This window comes from Psammomys obesus, unplaced genomic scaffold (genome assembly GCF_907164565.1).
Source record: "Psammomys obesus unplaced genomic scaffold, mPsaObe1.curated_primary_1811, whole genome shotgun sequence".
Lineage (NCBI taxonomy): Eukaryota > Metazoa > Chordata > Mammalia > Rodentia > Muridae > Psammomys > Psammomys obesus.
Genome location: NW_026594377.1, coordinates 2,159,789 through 2,176,668, shown reverse-complemented (window position 1 = coordinate 2,176,668; position 16,880 = coordinate 2,159,789). Strand labels below are relative to the sequence as shown.

The following is a 16,880-nucleotide window of genomic DNA, read 5'->3' as shown; positions in this document are numbered from 1 at the left end:
TGAATGTTAATCAAATACTTGCCTCATTCTTACTGTGTTCAATTTCATTCAATGCTTTAACAACTAACTCTAGAATGGGCACTGTTACTGTCCTTTTACTATAGATGGATAAATTGACTCACAAAGACATTACATAATTTGCCTATTCTTACAGCTGGGATGCAGCCAGGTGATGGCTTAGGAATTAGTCAATCTATTGAGCCATGTGAAGTTCATCTTCCTACCCATAATTCATGCACTCTTCTATAAAGGAACTACTGTGTTGTCCTGCACACCTGCTATGTGGCCAAAGAGAAATAGGATATAAAGATGAGAAAGTTCAGCAGATCTAGGAGTCTAGTGTGGGCCCAGATAATCTGGAGTTACAGGCCTACTTATTAACTCTCCAACCTGCAGGCAAATTACTCAATCCTCCTAAGCCTGAATTTCCTCATCTGCAAATCGGTGATAATTATAACCTTCCATTATGGCTGATGAGAGGCAGAAGGAAGGTTGAACTGTATAATCTTAACACCATGATGCCACAGCCTCCTGAAGATTACAATCTTTCAAAATTGTGGGAAAAGCAAACGCTTCCCAGTTGCCAGCTGGTAGGGGAGGGATAACCGTATCCCAAAACAGACTCTCCTGGTCTCACTGTACTTAAAATGTCTGACATTCTGAATCAATTGATGTGCCAGAATACAGAATATACTAAGTATTGAAGGAAAGCCCTCTTGCTCATGATGGGCTCTAGGTAGCTAAAGGTATGCCAATGTCAATGTCAATCTGGATGGCACCAGAAATGAGAATTAGGAGCCCAGAGACATCAGTGTACTATTTTCCCAGCAAAGTCTTCTCACTTCTACGTGCAGAAAAACAGCCGGGTGCGTCTTACCTAGAGCATACTTCCCCACACCACTGTGCAATGTCTTCATCACCCAGGGAGCACACACATTTCATCCTAGTAAGCAGAAGCTGTACTTCGTGTTTAGAGAACGAAGATGAGTCGCTGAGTAGAAAGTCCACCCTGTTATCAGCCAGCCCAGAGCCTCAATAAAGTCTGCAAAAGTCTCCTGAGTGCTTGCCATGAGTCACCAAAATAAGTTGTTTATAAAGTAAAAATTCAAAGTAAAAAACTACCTAGCATCTAAGGGATGCAGCCGGCTGGTCGTATTGGTGGGAGGGCCAGGACCATGGCTCACGCTTCCTAATTTTCCAAGTAGCCGTTCATACACCCCTCGGGCTGCCACAGAGGTGGCTTTTAAGCCACACATGGCCTTATTGGAAGAGGTCTAGCGGTGCTCATGCTGGCTCTCACGTTATACCCTCTGTAAGAATAAGGTGATACACATGTAGAATATTCTGTAAGCAAGAGAACTCTTTCTGGCCATCACACTTTCCATGAAACCAAAAGAGCATGGTACCCACGCTTCTACCAGAAGCCACGGATCTGTCACCCACCAGTGAACTCACAGCAGGGTCTTGGCTTCGCCCCTTCAATCTTCAGTCCAGGCTGCTCCGGGCCTCTTTTCGAAATGGGTCTTTTTATTAATCACTTAGAGGTCTGCACTTGATCCTAATGTTTCAAGGTCTAGTAAACACATCCTCACTCCCTTCCTTAACTTTCGCTCTGAGGTTGCCCCCATTGATCAACCCTGTTTCTGCTGTTATTTAAAGCTGACCTTCTCCATTCTCCCCAGCCTCGGCTCCTTGCTGAGATTCGTCAACCCGACAATTGCAAGATCACCTTACTGCCTTGGTGTTCCTGCTAATTTAGAAGTCAAAGCTGGCAGGTCAGGCAGACACTGAGGTTAAAAAGCTTTACATCATCCTAAACAGTTAGCAGCTAGGGTTTCTCCACACCACACTGCCCTCAGTGAGAAAGCCTGTTGGTGAGCCCTGGGTTTCTCTCTCCTGATAGAAAACCTCAAGTCAAAAGGAAAACAGCTGCATCTGCAGCTGGCCACTGCAGCATTTGCAATAAACATCTCTGCAGACCTTTGTTTGGTCTCTACCCTTCAGTGACAATGGCGAATGCTAAAGGTGTCCTTTGGCTCAGTTACCAACCACTGTGAGCAAAGGGGAGCTGAGGAGGCCATCTATGTGCAGTAAGAGAGCTGCCATGCCAACCCTCAGCCAATTAATGTCATTCCCCCACACACACCTCCTAGAGCTGTGACCACTCCCAAGAATTTGGTGGTCACAGAGGCAGAAACTCTGTAGTGTCGGACACGTGACTGTTCTAGTCCTACTGAGGCCTGGCAAGGGAAGCACAGGACAAAGGGATGGGCCGCCTGCATCTGTGAAGGTTCTCATGACTCATCGCTGCTTCCTCCATAGAGCCACGCCAGTATCTTAAAAAGAGAATGGCAGTCCTGAAGATAATTTTTTTCCTACGTCCATGACTTGAGATCAGGCCTGCACTTACTGTATCTTAAGCTTATGTCTTAGTAAATGTCAATCCTGGCGAAGGTGCGGGAGAAGAAAAACCCTTCCCCCACTGCTTGGCATGTACACTGCTGCAGCCATGTGTGAAAACCCTTACCCACTGCTGGCCACGTGTGAAAACCAATATAGAGATTTCTTTTAAAACCAAAACTGAAACTACCACATGCCCCAGCTTACCACCGCTGGATATGAACTCAAAGGACTCTTAAGACCTACCTCGGGGTGATTGTGCACCCACACTTATTACAGAGCTATTATTCGCAACGGGTAAGAAACGGAGCCCGCCGAAGTGTCTATCAACACAGAAATGTATTTAAAAAAAAAAGTGGTACATATGCATCGTGGAATTTTGTTAAGCTGTGAAGAAAGTGACATCATGACATTTGCAGAAAAGTGAATGGAACTGGAAATCATTATGTTAACTGAGCCAGACTGCAGGGAACAGTTTCACATGCCTCCTCTGGTGGGGATCCCAGAACCTGGGCTTTATAAATACTGTGTCTGTGGGTCATGCAACAGAAAAGCTGAGGGAGGGGTTTGTAAAGGTTGGAGAGTAATAGAATGCATGTGACATGAAAACAGAGGGAGCTGTTGGGGGGAGGGAACGAGCAGGAGGGGGCTGGAAAGTGGGAGTGTAGGGAGGGGAATCCACAGGAACAAACAACACAGGCAAATGTAATGGAACCCATTACTTTGTGTGCTAATTTTCAAAACTGCTAACAAAATAGTTTATTTTCTGCTATAGTTTAAGGATAAGATGTTATTTAAAAAAACACAACTGTTCCCTTTGGATGCTTTTTTATTTCTTTAATTCTCCCATCTTTAAAAATCTAAAAACAAAAATCACTGAAAATCTCTCACAAGTAAATAGAGAAAATCTTAAAATTTAAAACAGTTGGTGACTAAACACTCTAATTTTCCTTTCTCTCTCAAATGAGGGGTTCCTATAGTGGGCTCTCTTCCAAATGGCACAGCACCCACTTCTGCAGGCTGAGAAGAGAGCCCTGAAGAGTGCAGAAGCCTTCTTGACATGCCAGGCATGTGTGGCTGGGGATGGCTGGCCGCACTTCCCTAAGCTTCTGCAGTTCTAACCTCAGATAAAAGGACAAAGCCCGGTTCCCAGTTAGGAAAAGAGGAAGGGAATGTGAGGAACCTTGTGCTACTTGAAACTGCTTGGGGAAACTGTGATGCTGTGTTTTCTTGTGTGAAAGATTTCAATTCTTCCGGAAGGAATCTCAAGTGTGAGAACTGATTAAACACAAGACATAAAGGTCCTTTCTCCTCCCTCCCTCCTTCCACTCCTCCTCCCTCTATTTCTTTTCTCCTCTTCCTCTTCCTCTACACAATCCCTCCTCCTTCCTTCTCCCCTCTTCCTCCTCTCCTTTTTCTTCTCTTCTTCCTCTTTTCTCCTCCTGCTTTAATTCTTCCTCCTTTTTCTCCAAGTCTTTCTTCTCCCTTAATTCTCTTCCCTCTTCCTCCTTCCTTTCCTTCTTCACTTCTTCCTCCCACATTCTTCTCTTCCTTTTCATCTGATTCTTCATCTTCTTCTCCTTCCTACCATGTATAACTTCTCTTCTCTTTGATCAGATAATGGTCCTCACATGACTTCCAGACTCAGATTTAAGTGGATACTGGCAATTTTAAAATGATAGGAAAATGCCAGTCTGTATACAAGATGAAAAATGACGCTACTCACTCTGAAGACTTTTTCAATTATCATCTCAGGGACTACTCCTGGCTGGACAAGGGAGCCCACTGCCACGTCACACTGTGTCCTGCCAGGGGCCTGCACAATGTCCTCAGCTTGGTGCTCAGAAATTTTGCTCCAGTAGTTCTTGATAATGATATGCTCACCCCAAAAGTAACTCACATTGGCATTTTATATCGGAAACGTTTTTCAAAGCTGTAAATCTAAGAGCACAAGATAGTACTCATTTTATAGCATCACTAGATAAAGAAATAGTACTTTTGCTCAGCTTCAAATTACCTTGGTAGATAAATTCAGGTATTAGTGGAAATAAAGGCAAATTTATTTGTAAAATATTCACTGCTGAATTGAGCTTTTAAAAACAAAATGGTTCTTTCATTCTCTTCATACAGTGTTTTATCAACTTATAAGATGTGAATTTATAGAGAGTTTGCTTCCTAAGACAACATATAGAAAAAAAAAACTCAAAAGAAAGAAACAAGGAAAAGCAACTGTCTCAAACATGCTCAGATTCTGAACGGATATTTGATGTTGAAATCCCCGAGTCTGACTTCTTCGAGACTTCACAGCTGAGCAATAACCAAGAGGTAGAACCACAGTCTAGCACAGAATTCCACAAGCCACCATAATCAAGAGTAAGCTAAGAACACAGCCAGTGTTCTCCCACAGCACTTGGAGTGGTTCCCAACTCTCTGATTCAATGCACCCACAAAGCAGTGCTTTTGTTGCATTGGTGATAATGAATAATTTTCAGGAAGAAAGAGTATACCCACTGTCCAATCAAATCCAAGACTTCAACTTTCCCACATTTTACTCCCTCCCCAGGACAAGGTCAACAGCACCTATACCACAATCTGGATTCTTTCCAAGACGTATTTCTCCACTTTTCCTCTTTCTGAGTGAAGAATCCCTTTTAGATTTTTTTTATGACACTTTTTGTGCAGCAGTCCACAGTTAGCTTATTTTGCCTCTCTTCAGAGTTGTTTCAAGTTTTTAACAAAGCATAACTCTGCAGCCATTGAAACTTCCCTTGTGTTCCTGTGGGTACCAGGAAGTTCCTGCAGTCCCTGAGGCTCATGGAATCACATCTCCAAGCTTGAGGCAGAGAAGGTGCCTTTGGACTCTTCACATCTCCAAAGCCCTCTTCAATAGATGTCTGCAGCCTCAGATCAGGTGGGGAGCAGAACCCCAGAAAAGTGAAATCCCATTTCTTATGAAAAATAAAATTAAAACTCCCTCTACTCCCTATTCTACTCAGCTCTTTAATCCAATACATTAGCATATTCTTTCCAAAGTGTGTTGATTTCTAATCTACCTCGGAATAGTTCAAATGTGGTGATTCAACTTTTGATCGACAGGATGAAAAAACAGCAATAAATGACGGTGAAGAACTTACATCTGGGACCCTTCCCTGGAGCCGTGTGTGCCTGATACAGCAAGGGGTCAAGGCCCTTCATGCAGCACAACACTAAATGACAGGAAGGAAAAGGCATTTGAAATGTGAAACCTAATGTCTGCCCCTCGAATGAGGAGCACTTTCAGAAAGCTGAAAAGATCATTTACTGCTTCATCAGACAGAATGTGAAAATCACGGGCCATAAATCACGGTAACTCACAGAACAGAGCGTGGAACAGATGATTATTCCATCCATATATTTTCATTACAGGAGCATTAAGCATAGGCAGGAATTCAAACGTTCAACAAAACATGTGAAAAAGGTATTCAATTCTATGAGTGATTGTGGGATTTTTCTCCAACTAAATATTTAAAATAGATGTAATTAAAGTGAAGATCAGAGCTAACTTCCCTGAAAATGAAAGGAGTTAGGTTGAACTAAAGAATTTAAAATTTCAAATATTAGAAATGAAAGCTGGAAACACCATAAGAGAGAAACCTGACCAGAATGTAAACAAGCTAGACAGCACAGGCAAAAGTCATTTTCACAGTACATTTTCTATTTTTATTTTAAAAAAATAAGCATGGCACAATCAAAATGTCACTATTAATTTTGTATTACATTTATCGATTGGTTGATTGATTGATTTGTGCAAATCAAAGCTTTTATGTGGGGGTCAGAGGACAACTTACAGAAATTGGTTATCTCCTTCTACCACATGTGTTCTGAGGATCTGAGCCAGGTCATCAGGTTTGATGGCCATAATAGTTTACCTACTGGGCCATTGCTTGCCCTCTACATCTCTCTTTAACGGTTGTAAAGTAATAGAAAATTGCCCTTCCTCTATTCCTTCAGTGTCTCCTCTTCTTTAGAATCATCCTAAAATATATTTTGGGGTCAATCACATCTCAGCTTGTTTCTCTGCTCAGTCAGTCCCCAGCTCAGTCAGACACACACACACATTTCCAGAAAAATAATCAAACAGTTACCATGAGTTCCCGAATTAATTTTCTGAATACACTGCAGAATTGAAAAAGAATAAAGAAGGCAAAGAATAAGCTCAAAATTTAAATAATAAAAGAGAATTTTAACTGATTCATGACTTCCAGAATAAACCCAAACTCAGAGACTTAGTTCACCACATCTAAATGGCTAATCTACTTAATATAATTGTTATAAGTAATCTTTGAAAGGAACATCCTAATCAATAAATGGGACCTCATGAAACTGCTTCTGTAAAGCAAAGGACACTGTCATCAGAACAAAACGATAGCCTAAAGACTAGGAAAGGAACTTCACCAACCTTATAACTGACTGAGGGCTAATGTTCAGAATATATAAAGAACTCAAGAAGTTAAACAGCAACAAATCAAGTAATCCAATTAAAAAATGGAGTACAGAGCTAAACAGAGAATTCTTAATAGAGAAATATTGAATGACAGAAACACTAAAAGAAATGTTCAATGTTCTTAGTCATCAGGGAAATGCAAATCAAAATGACCCTGAGATTTCACCTTTGTCAGGGACCACCTGAGGGAACTCGCCAACTTCAGAGACCACCTGTGGAAGCTTACCAACTTGCCTCAATTTGCCTGTTCCCTTACCTGCAGTAAACATACTGCTTGGAGATGTCAGAGACCACCTGTAGAAACTCATCAACCTGCCTCAACTTGCCCTTTCCTTACCTGCGGTAAACATACTGCTTGGCAACAGCAGAGATGTGCTCACAGAACCATGGCTTATCACAAGATGTTTCAGGCCCCTGGCCGAGAAGAATCTGTAATTTTTCACCCACCCTACTTCCTTATCCTGAACCTTTTATAAAAGCTGATTCTGCTCAGTAAAGTTAGTCCTTGACAAGCACCTGTTTGCTTGGACTGGTTTCTCTTTCTCACCCATCTTTTCACAAGTTTGGATTCTCTTTTAACCCGCAAATAACCTTAGCTCCGCTGGCCGGAGCACACCTTATACCCATCACAATGGCTAAGATCAAAAACTCAAGTGATAGTGCATGCTGGAGAGGATGTGGAGAAAGGGGAACCCTCCTCCATTGCTGGTGGGAATGTAAGCTGGTACAACCACTTTGGAAATCAATCTGGCATTTTCTCAGACAATTAGGAATAGTGCTTCCTCAAGACCCAGTTATACCACTCCTAGGCATATATCCAAAAGATGCTCAAGTATACAACAAGGACATTTGCTCAACCATGTTCATAGCATCTTTATTTATAATAACCAGAATCTGGAAACAACCCAGACATCCCTCAACTGAGAAATGGATACAGAAATTGTGGTACATTTACACAATGGAATACTACTCAGCAATTAAAAACAAGGAAATCATGAAAATTGCAGGCAAATAGATGGAACTAAATAAGATCTTCCTTAGTGAGGTATCCCAGAAGCAGAAAGACACACACAGTATATACTCACTTATAAGTGGATATTAGAGCTATAATACATGATAAACATACTAAAATCAGTACACCTAAAGATGCTAAGCAGGAAGGAGAACTCTGGCTAAGATGCTCAATCCTCATTCAGAAAGGCAAATGGGATGGACATTGGAAGAGGGAGAACACAGAGAACAGGACAGGAGCCACCACAGAGGGCCTCTGAAAGTCTCTACCCAGCAAGTTATCAACACAAATGCTGAGACTCATAGCCACACATTGGTCAGAGCGTAGGGAATCTTATGAAATAAGGGGGAGATAGAAAGACCTGGAGAGGACAAGAGTGCCACAAGGACCAAATATATCTGGGCCCAGGGGTCTTTTCTAAGACTGATTTTCCAATCAAAGACAATGCATGGATATAACCTAGAACCCCTGTTCAGATGTAGCCCATGGCAACTTAGCATCGAAGAGGGTTTCCCTACTAAGGGGAACAGGGATTGTCTCTGATATGAACTCAGTGGCTAGCTCTTTGATTTCCCCCCCTCCCTCGAGGGAGGAGCAGCCTTGCTAAGCCACAGAGGAAGACATTGCAGCCAGTCCTGATGAGATCTGATAAACTAGGGTCAGATGGAAGAGGAGGAGGACCTCCCCTATCAGTGGACCTAGAGAGGGGCAGGGAGGAGATGAGGGAAGGAGGGTAGGATTGGGAGGGAATAAGGGAAAGAGCTACAACTGGGATACAAAGTAAATAAACTGTAATTAATATAAAAAATAAAAATTAAAAAAAAAAAAAAAACAGAAAAGAAAGACCTAGAGGGGACAGGAGCTCCACAAGGAGCTCAGAGGTCTTTTTTGAAACCTCTGAAAATCTCAGGGGTCTTTTCTGAGACTGATACACAAACCAAGGACTATGCATAGAGATAACCTAGAACCCCTGCAGAGATGTAGCCCATAGACTCAGTCTCCAAGTAGGGGGAACAGGGTCTGTCTCTGAACTCAGGGGCTGGCTCTTTGATCGCCTCCCCCTGAGGGCAGGGGCAGCCTTACCAGGCCACAGAGGAAAACAATGCAACCAGTCTTGATGAGATCAGGTAGACTAGGATCAGGTGGAACGAGAAGAGGACCACCTCTATCAGTGGGCTAAGGGAGAGGCATAGGGGGAGAAGAGGGAGGGAGGGTGGAATTGGGAAGAGATGAGGGAGGGGGCTATAGCTGGGATACAAAGTGAATAAATTATAATAAAGAAAAAAAAAAGAAAAGAACTCCCTACTGAAATACTCTAGTAAATAATATAAACATAATTTATGAACTTCCAGTAGCCATGTTTTTAGATTTTCTTCAAAATGTCTAAAAATGGTATGGATGATGATTTCTTGGTCAAGAAACAACTTGTACACAAAGAAATAAACGAATGCAGCAAGAAAATCAGAACGCTGGCTGAACATCTCTATTAAATTGATCACATTGACAAAATTCTGAAAATCACCACACAGTCCCAGCTCTGGTGGGTTTCCTAGTAGCTGAATTCATGGACTCTAGGTAAAAGCATTTGCTAGCTTTGATAAAACAGTCAATTATGATACCCCTATTTTCTCAACAGTCATTTGAGTAAATTTACAGATCAAGGATCTAGTCCAACCATGTTATTAGGATCACAGAAGGCAAGAAGAAGCCTTACAATGCTGAGTATAAATAGCTATTCCCCTGGGACTTTGGAACTTCATTTAATAATTGAATTCTGAGGGAAAGGGCACTATCACAAATAACAAAAATGTTGAGAACCTCTGGGTGATTTTTGTCAAATACAATAAAAACTGACCTTTTCTTTTAAACCCTATTTCTGATGTTGATCCTCCAAAGGTCCCTTAGGAGGCTCAACATAGGGGTGCTTACTCATCCTGAAAGCTTTCCTTCCATGTGTTTCCGAAACCTGTTGAAACAGTTAGTTTTAATCGTCAAGTTGGCACAACCTAGAATCACTTAGGAAGGGAGTTTCCATAAGGATAATCCAGATAACTAGGTCTATGAGACTCTCTGTTAGGGGCTGTCTTAATGTCCTTAATTGATGGAAAGAGACCCAGCCCACTGGGGGCTGTACTAGTCCCTGGGATCTTATACAGAATAATTGTAGACTCGGAGTACTGGGTAAGCATGAGTTCATGACATTGGGTATGATATGACCAGCTATTTCCAGCCCCTGCTGTGGACTTCCCTACAGTGGTGGCATACAGCCTGGGAGGTAAAGTAAGCCCTTTCTCCCCTAGGTTGCTTTTGATCAAGATATTTTATCACAACAATGGGAATGAAACTAGGACACATGCTTTTTCATGTCATCTCCCACCACCTCATCTGCCTGTTTCCTGAAGTCCTGCACATGAGCAACAGGCTGCCTCTCAAAAAAGTCCTCTCTCCCCACCCTTTCTTAATCTCCTTACCCTCATTTGGAAGCCCTTTGTTTTCTTTATTCGACAGTCTACACCTACTTACGGTTTCACAATTCTGTCTTCATTACAATGTCCACACATGCTTACCTATTCCTGAGTAATCCCTTCCTCTTTGAAATATTCAACAATAGCTCTTTCTTGCTTCTATTGTTTATAGACCATTTTTAGCTGATCTCCACAATTTCCTTCCCTCTCTGCTGTAGTAATAAACAGCAGAATCTCAATAAGCTTTTATTGAATTGAGGAATCTGTTATGCAATATCCTTCTCTCTCAAAATCAATCTGTGCCTCTGAACAAAACGATACAATTTTAACAGGAGGCTATAGAAACCAGGTTTGATCTTGAATATTTCACTTTAGTTTATTAGTGTTTTAAATATTTAAAAGAATTTGACATTAAATATATATGGTATACATATATAAAGTCTCCAAAGGCACTCAAGTCACCCTAAATTATTCTAATGCTATCTGTGAATTGCCTTTCTATATGGGAATCTGAGTATCCATTAACTAAAACACATGGAATTAGCTCTGAGACCAGAAGGGATTCTGCACTCATGAAGACAAGAAAAGTAAAAAATAGAAAGCTTTTTCTCAAACAGCTTGTCATGTGCTCACAGGAAAAAAAAATTAAAAGGTAACATATGAGACAAGAAAAGCATATGTTCTCTGAACCTTTCTATGGTTGGTTTCTGGCTTAAAATAGACAGAGCCAGATTCTACTGGGCTCCCATTCGTGGTAGCCTTTGGCCACTTTAGCTAAAGCAGTAGTAAACATGGTTGCCTTGCAGCAGAGGGCATTACACTGAGGGCTAAGCACATTCCACAGCTGCCAGGGAAATGCAAGAGATGATGAGACCAGAATCGGCACAGAAAGTCATGAAAAAAGTGGATACAAACTTGCATTCAAAGAAAATAAAGAAATTGAAGCAATAACCAGTACAAAAGAGGGGGGAAAAAAACCACCTCAGAGGAAGGTACAGACAAGGTTTGGTGCAGACCTTAGCATTATCAGCATGGAGTGCAGGAAGCTGGAGGTGGGCACAGGAAAGGGAGATGATGAAGAGGGTGGGCAGAGAGAACAAAGGCAGGCTTAAGACCCAGTAGTTAAATAAGCCAGAACCCAGACCTGACACAATCCTTACTAAGATCTCTCTATGTTCAACCAGAAGGATTTGACTCTGCCTCCTTCAGTCATACATTTAGCCATTTCCCAAAGTCGACCTCTTTAGATCTACATGAGGAATTTATGGGTAGCCTTTCATTCCTCTAATTATAGACAAAAATCCATGTTTATCACAGAAAAATGTAAAATTAAGAAAAATCAAATATGGCCACTCATATTACAATTTAACCACATTTCCATCATTAATTTGTTCATCTTTGTTTATTCTAAGCTGATATGTACAGGACATTGACTGTTCTTAGCTCTCAGGGAGTCATGGTAAACAAAATATATAAAAATTTCTTCCCCTAATAATTTATATTCTATCAGTAGATAAAGGCATGGTAGAACTTGGGAGCGTGTTAGAAGGCAAAGAAACTGCAGGAAGCTCAAGGGCCAAGCAAAACAGGTGGGCTAGAGGTACAGGGCTAGATGGAGGGGCAGGCACAGACTACTACAGCATCCACAGGGGGTCAAACTGAGAGCACAGCATTAACAAACTGAATATGATGAGCACATCATCAAACCATTAAATATTCATTTACAGTATGATTTTTAATGACTATGGAGAATTCCAGTTCATAAGCACACCATATTATTTAACTGTTCTGTACTAAGAGGAAATTAGATTTTTCTTGTTTTTGAATGTGTGTGTGTGTGTGTGTGTGTGTATGTGCGCACATTTAGTGAGAAAAGTAAAGATCTGAGCAATGTGAGCAGGAACAACGTGTTAAATACTTTAATACACAAGTCAGAAGTTTCTCAAATATGCACCAATTCAGACTCCCTCTCCCTCTTCCTCTCTCTCTCTTCCTTTCTCTCTCTCTCTCTGTCTCTCTGTTTCTGTCAAGGTTCTCAGCCACCCACACATGACAATCTTTTCATAAAGCCTCACAGAAGCGCTCTGGCTTTGCCATCACTCTACCATCAGCTTCTTTACAAAGCAGAAATAGTCTTTATAGTAGAGAAGTCTTCCCTATCCGCCTACATAGTACAGAGACGGGTACCAGGAGGAACAAGCAATAACTACCTACCTGATTAATAAACAATGAAAAATTACAGGGTGTTCATGAAGACTTCTGCCTTCCACCCAGCTTTAGAGATGCCTGGAAATGTCTCCCTCCCACTAACGCTTCCTTCTACGAAGAGGAGTGAGTCATGTCTCAGACATATTTAGCACCTTCCTTACAAGGTGGCAATGCATCTCTTCATGCCTTTAAGATACTGGAAACCACCCTGCAATCTGGACAGCTAAAGTATACTATTAACATCTGAGTAAATGCTAAACAGCCTGTAGAGTCAACACAGAAAACACTTTCATTCTAGTGATGTGAAGGTGACAATGACATAATGCTTTGGCCTTGAACTCTAAAAGAGAAATAGATCTTAATAGTTTATAAACTACTTGTCTTAAATTATAGTCATGGCATGATTAAACTTCTGTTCTTGTTTTTAAGAGAAACATGTTACACTGCCAAAAAAAAAAAAAGAAGAAGAAAGGCTAAATAAGACTTGTACAAAGCTTGGCAAACAAGAAAAGGCTGAACTCCAAAAGAAAAATAATATCAACAGAATAGCATTTTCTTATCATATAAGATGGCTCATTATGAGTGCATGAATAATAGTTTCTCTGTTGAGGCAATGGGAGATGCTGAGTTGTGGCACTGTCTTTCATGCTTCTAGCATCATCAAAAACCTCCAGTCCAGTGCTACCTGGAAATAAAAGCTATCTGAAAGTATTTTTTCCTCTCCAATGCAGCCTTAGGAGAAGCACGAAGCAAACATCATCTTGACCTTTCAAGCATGAGGATACAGACCCTGGGAGAACAACTATCCTTTCTATTGATGATTCAATTGGTCAGTTCATACACTCACTGCAAATGGACTCAGCTATGAGATGGTATGAGTTTGAGAGTCCACACTGACTGTCTGACTTTAAGTCTTTTAGCTGTGTATCTGTCTGTGTATCTACTGTATCTGTGAAGATTAATATTGCCAATTTGATAGGATTAGAATCTCCATGGAAACAAACTCTTGAATGTGTCAGCGAGGTAGTTTCTCAATTACATTAACTGAAGTGGAAAGACTCATCCTAAGTATGAGTCGCACCGTTCCATAGGCTGGTGTCCTAAGTAGAGTAAAAGTGTGCCAAACAACAAGATTAATTTCTCATCATTTCCCAGCTATGGATACAATGTAACTTGGTACCATTACTCCCCTGTATTGACAGACTGTACTCTCATACTATGAGCAAAATAAATGCTTCCTTCTTTACATTATCAGATATTTTGTCATATCAATGAGAAAAATAATGAAGACAACATCTCCACAACCAACCTGGTTATGCTCCAAGAGACAATGAAGTGGAAGATTTGAGGATTCCAGCCACAGAATTGAATGTGTAATGCTTCTCACATTGTGAACTGTAGATCCACATGGCAACTCTTCAATCTGTCATTCACAGTCAAGGGACCTATTCACAATGAAACAGGTATCAGTAAGGATTCCTGAAAGCAGGGGCCAGTAGGAACAGGTATGGCTCTGAGGATAAGAGACAACGTCAGCAAGACAACCTGGATATGTACAATGTGGTCCGTACTGGCTTCAGTGCTGCTTTGCCCACCCTCCTCAGACCTTGAGATGTACTGTGACATACAAGAGTGAAAGTTGGTTATGCTCATATTTAATTTTCACACCTATCCTTAGAAACGACCTGATGTGACCCAGGCAACCAAGTTCAAGTGTGTAAGAGCAAGAAATGAACTCAGCTGCTTCCACTAGGTGCTAATATTGGGTTTTTATAAAAGCATGCCTTTGGTGCTCACTCTAAGGACACTTATTATTTATTGTTTTGCCCTCCTCTAATATAATCTTTTAGAAAAGATTAAAAGTAACTATACCATCATCCTTTTGGTTAAGAATGTATCATTTGTCTTTCAGTTCATTCATTCACCAAGTAGGTACTGTCTATCCTGTGCTACATACTGTCCTAGGAACCCAAACTATAGTATTAAAGAAATAAACTCAAATGGCTTATTATCAAAGAGTTAATAACAGAAAGCAGACAGTGCATGCAGTGCAAGTTTTATGAGTGCTATGAACATACTTGCAAGTTAGAGAAGAAATAAAGTAAGGAAGAAATAGGGTCTCTGTAGAGATGTTTGATCAGAGATTAGAAGATATGTAAAAAGGATAGCCCTACAGATATCTGGTGGAGCATCCTTGGAAACAGTTAGAGGAAAAGCAAAAACAAAGACCTGCAGGGACACATGAAAGAGCCAAAGAATGGCTAGAGATTAGTGACAAGTCAAGTGAATAAGAAGAGAAATGGGAAAATGGTGACAGGGATAGTTAGAGATCTACAGTGTTGCAAGGTGCTGTGCCAACTTACTCTTCATGCAGAGAGGAGTTATTGGTAGGGCAGAGTGCCAAATAAAGTTTAATGTGATTTGACTGTAAAGTAAAAAACAGACTGAGGGAAAATATTGGAAGCAAGGGGATAGGTAAGAGCAACTACGGTTCTGGGAGTAAGAGAAAATGACAACAAGGAAATAGTAGGATGACAAATACACATTTTAGATATATATTTTTTTTGAAAAAAATTAAGATTTGCTAATAGATTGGAAATGAAATGTTGGCCAATGAGAAAAGCCATGGATGACTTCTAGTTTTCTGTCCTTTACAATAGAGGAAAGGCAAGGCCATTACTAAGATGGGAAAAACCACTTGCAATAGTTGAAATTGATTATCAATTTGATAGGATCTCAAATCCCCTAAAAGACAATTCCCTAGGCACGTCAGTGAAGAAACTGGGTTTATGGAGGTGTGAAAACTCACCCTAAATGTGGGTGGTACCATTCAATGGGCTGGGGTCCAAGACGGACTGTAAATGAAGGAGCTGTGCACAGCATTCATCTATATCTGTTTTCTGGTTGAAGATGCAATGTGACGTTTTGGATTCCTGTCATCATAACTTCTGATCATGGTAGACTATACCTTCAAACCATAAACTAAAACAAACTGGCACTCTCTCAGACAATTAGGAATAGTGCAACCTCAAGATCCAGCTATACCACTGCTAGGCATGTATCCAAAAGATGCTCAGGTATACAAAAAGGACATTTGCTCAACCATGTTTGTAACAGCTTTATTTGTAATAGCTAGAATCTGGAAACAACCCAGACATCCCTCAATGAAGGAATGGGTACAGAAATTGTGATACATTTACACAATGGAATACTACTCCGCAATTAAAAGCAAGCAAATGAAATTTTCAGGCAAATAGATGGAACTAGAAAAGATCATCCTGAATGAGGTATCCCAGAAGCAGAAAGACACACATGGTATATACTCACTTATAAGTGAATATTAGACATATAATATAGGCTAAACATACTAAAATTTGTACACCTAAAGAAGCTAAGCAAGAAGGAGGACCCTGGTTAAGGTGCTCAATCTTCATCCAGAAAGGCAAATGAGATAGACATCGGAAGAGGGAGAAAACAGGGAAGAAGACAGAGGCCTACCACAAATGGCCTCTGAAAGACTCTACCCAGTAGGGTATCAAAGCAGATGCTGAGACTCATAGCCAAACTTTGGGCAGAGTGCAGGGAATCTTATGAAAGAATAGGGACAGGAGGTGACAGGAGTTCCACAAGGAAAGCAACAGAACCAAACAATCTGGGCCCAGGAGTCTTTTCTGAGACTCATACTCAAACCAAGAATCATGCATGGGGATAACCTAGAATCCCTGCACAGATGTAGCCAATAGACTCAGTCTCCAAGTGCGTTCCCTAGTAATGGGAAAAGGGACTGTCTCTTGATCACCTCCCCCTGAGAGGGTAGCAGCCTTACCAGGCCACAGAGGAACACAATGCAGTCAGTCCTGATGAGACCTGATACGTTAGGGTCAGAGGGAAGTGGAGGAGGACCTCCCCTATCAGTGGACTGGGGGAGACACATGGGAGGAGATGAAAGAGGAAGAGTGGGATTGAACGGAGGAGGCTACAGCTGGAATAAAAAGTTAATAAACTGTAATTAATTAAAAAATAAATTAAAAAACAACAAAGTCTTCTTCTAAGTTGCTTTTCAAGGGCAATTAGAAAAAAATAACTAAACACACCGTGGAGCTAGTGACAGGAAGAAATAAGCATTTATCCTTGGATGTCAGGCATGTTAGTACATGCCTATGATCTTAGCCCTTGGTAGGCTGGGGCAGGAGAACAACTGGGAACTTGACACCAGCCTGGATTACACAGGGAGTACCAGGTTAGCCAGCCAGGGCCACGGTTCAAGACCTGGCCAAAAGAAAACACAATTCATCTTTGGACATAGAAAGTT

The 16,880-nt window shown here is 41.1% G+C and overlaps 1 protein-coding gene across 2 annotated transcripts in view; it reads right to left on the bottom strand.

Moving 5' to 3' along the window:
* Window positions 1-16,880, bottom strand: part of Csgalnact1 (chondroitin sulfate N-acetylgalactosaminyltransferase 1) — a 341,415-nt gene that overhangs the window by 247,872 nt on the left and 76,663 nt on the right. For both annotated transcript variants that reach the window (XM_055618818.1, XM_055618819.1), the window contains exon 2: window positions 13,878-14,013. The gene's annotated coding sequence lies outside the window, so the exon portion shown is untranslated. The remainder of the gene's footprint in view (window positions 1-13,877; window positions 14,014-16,880) is intronic.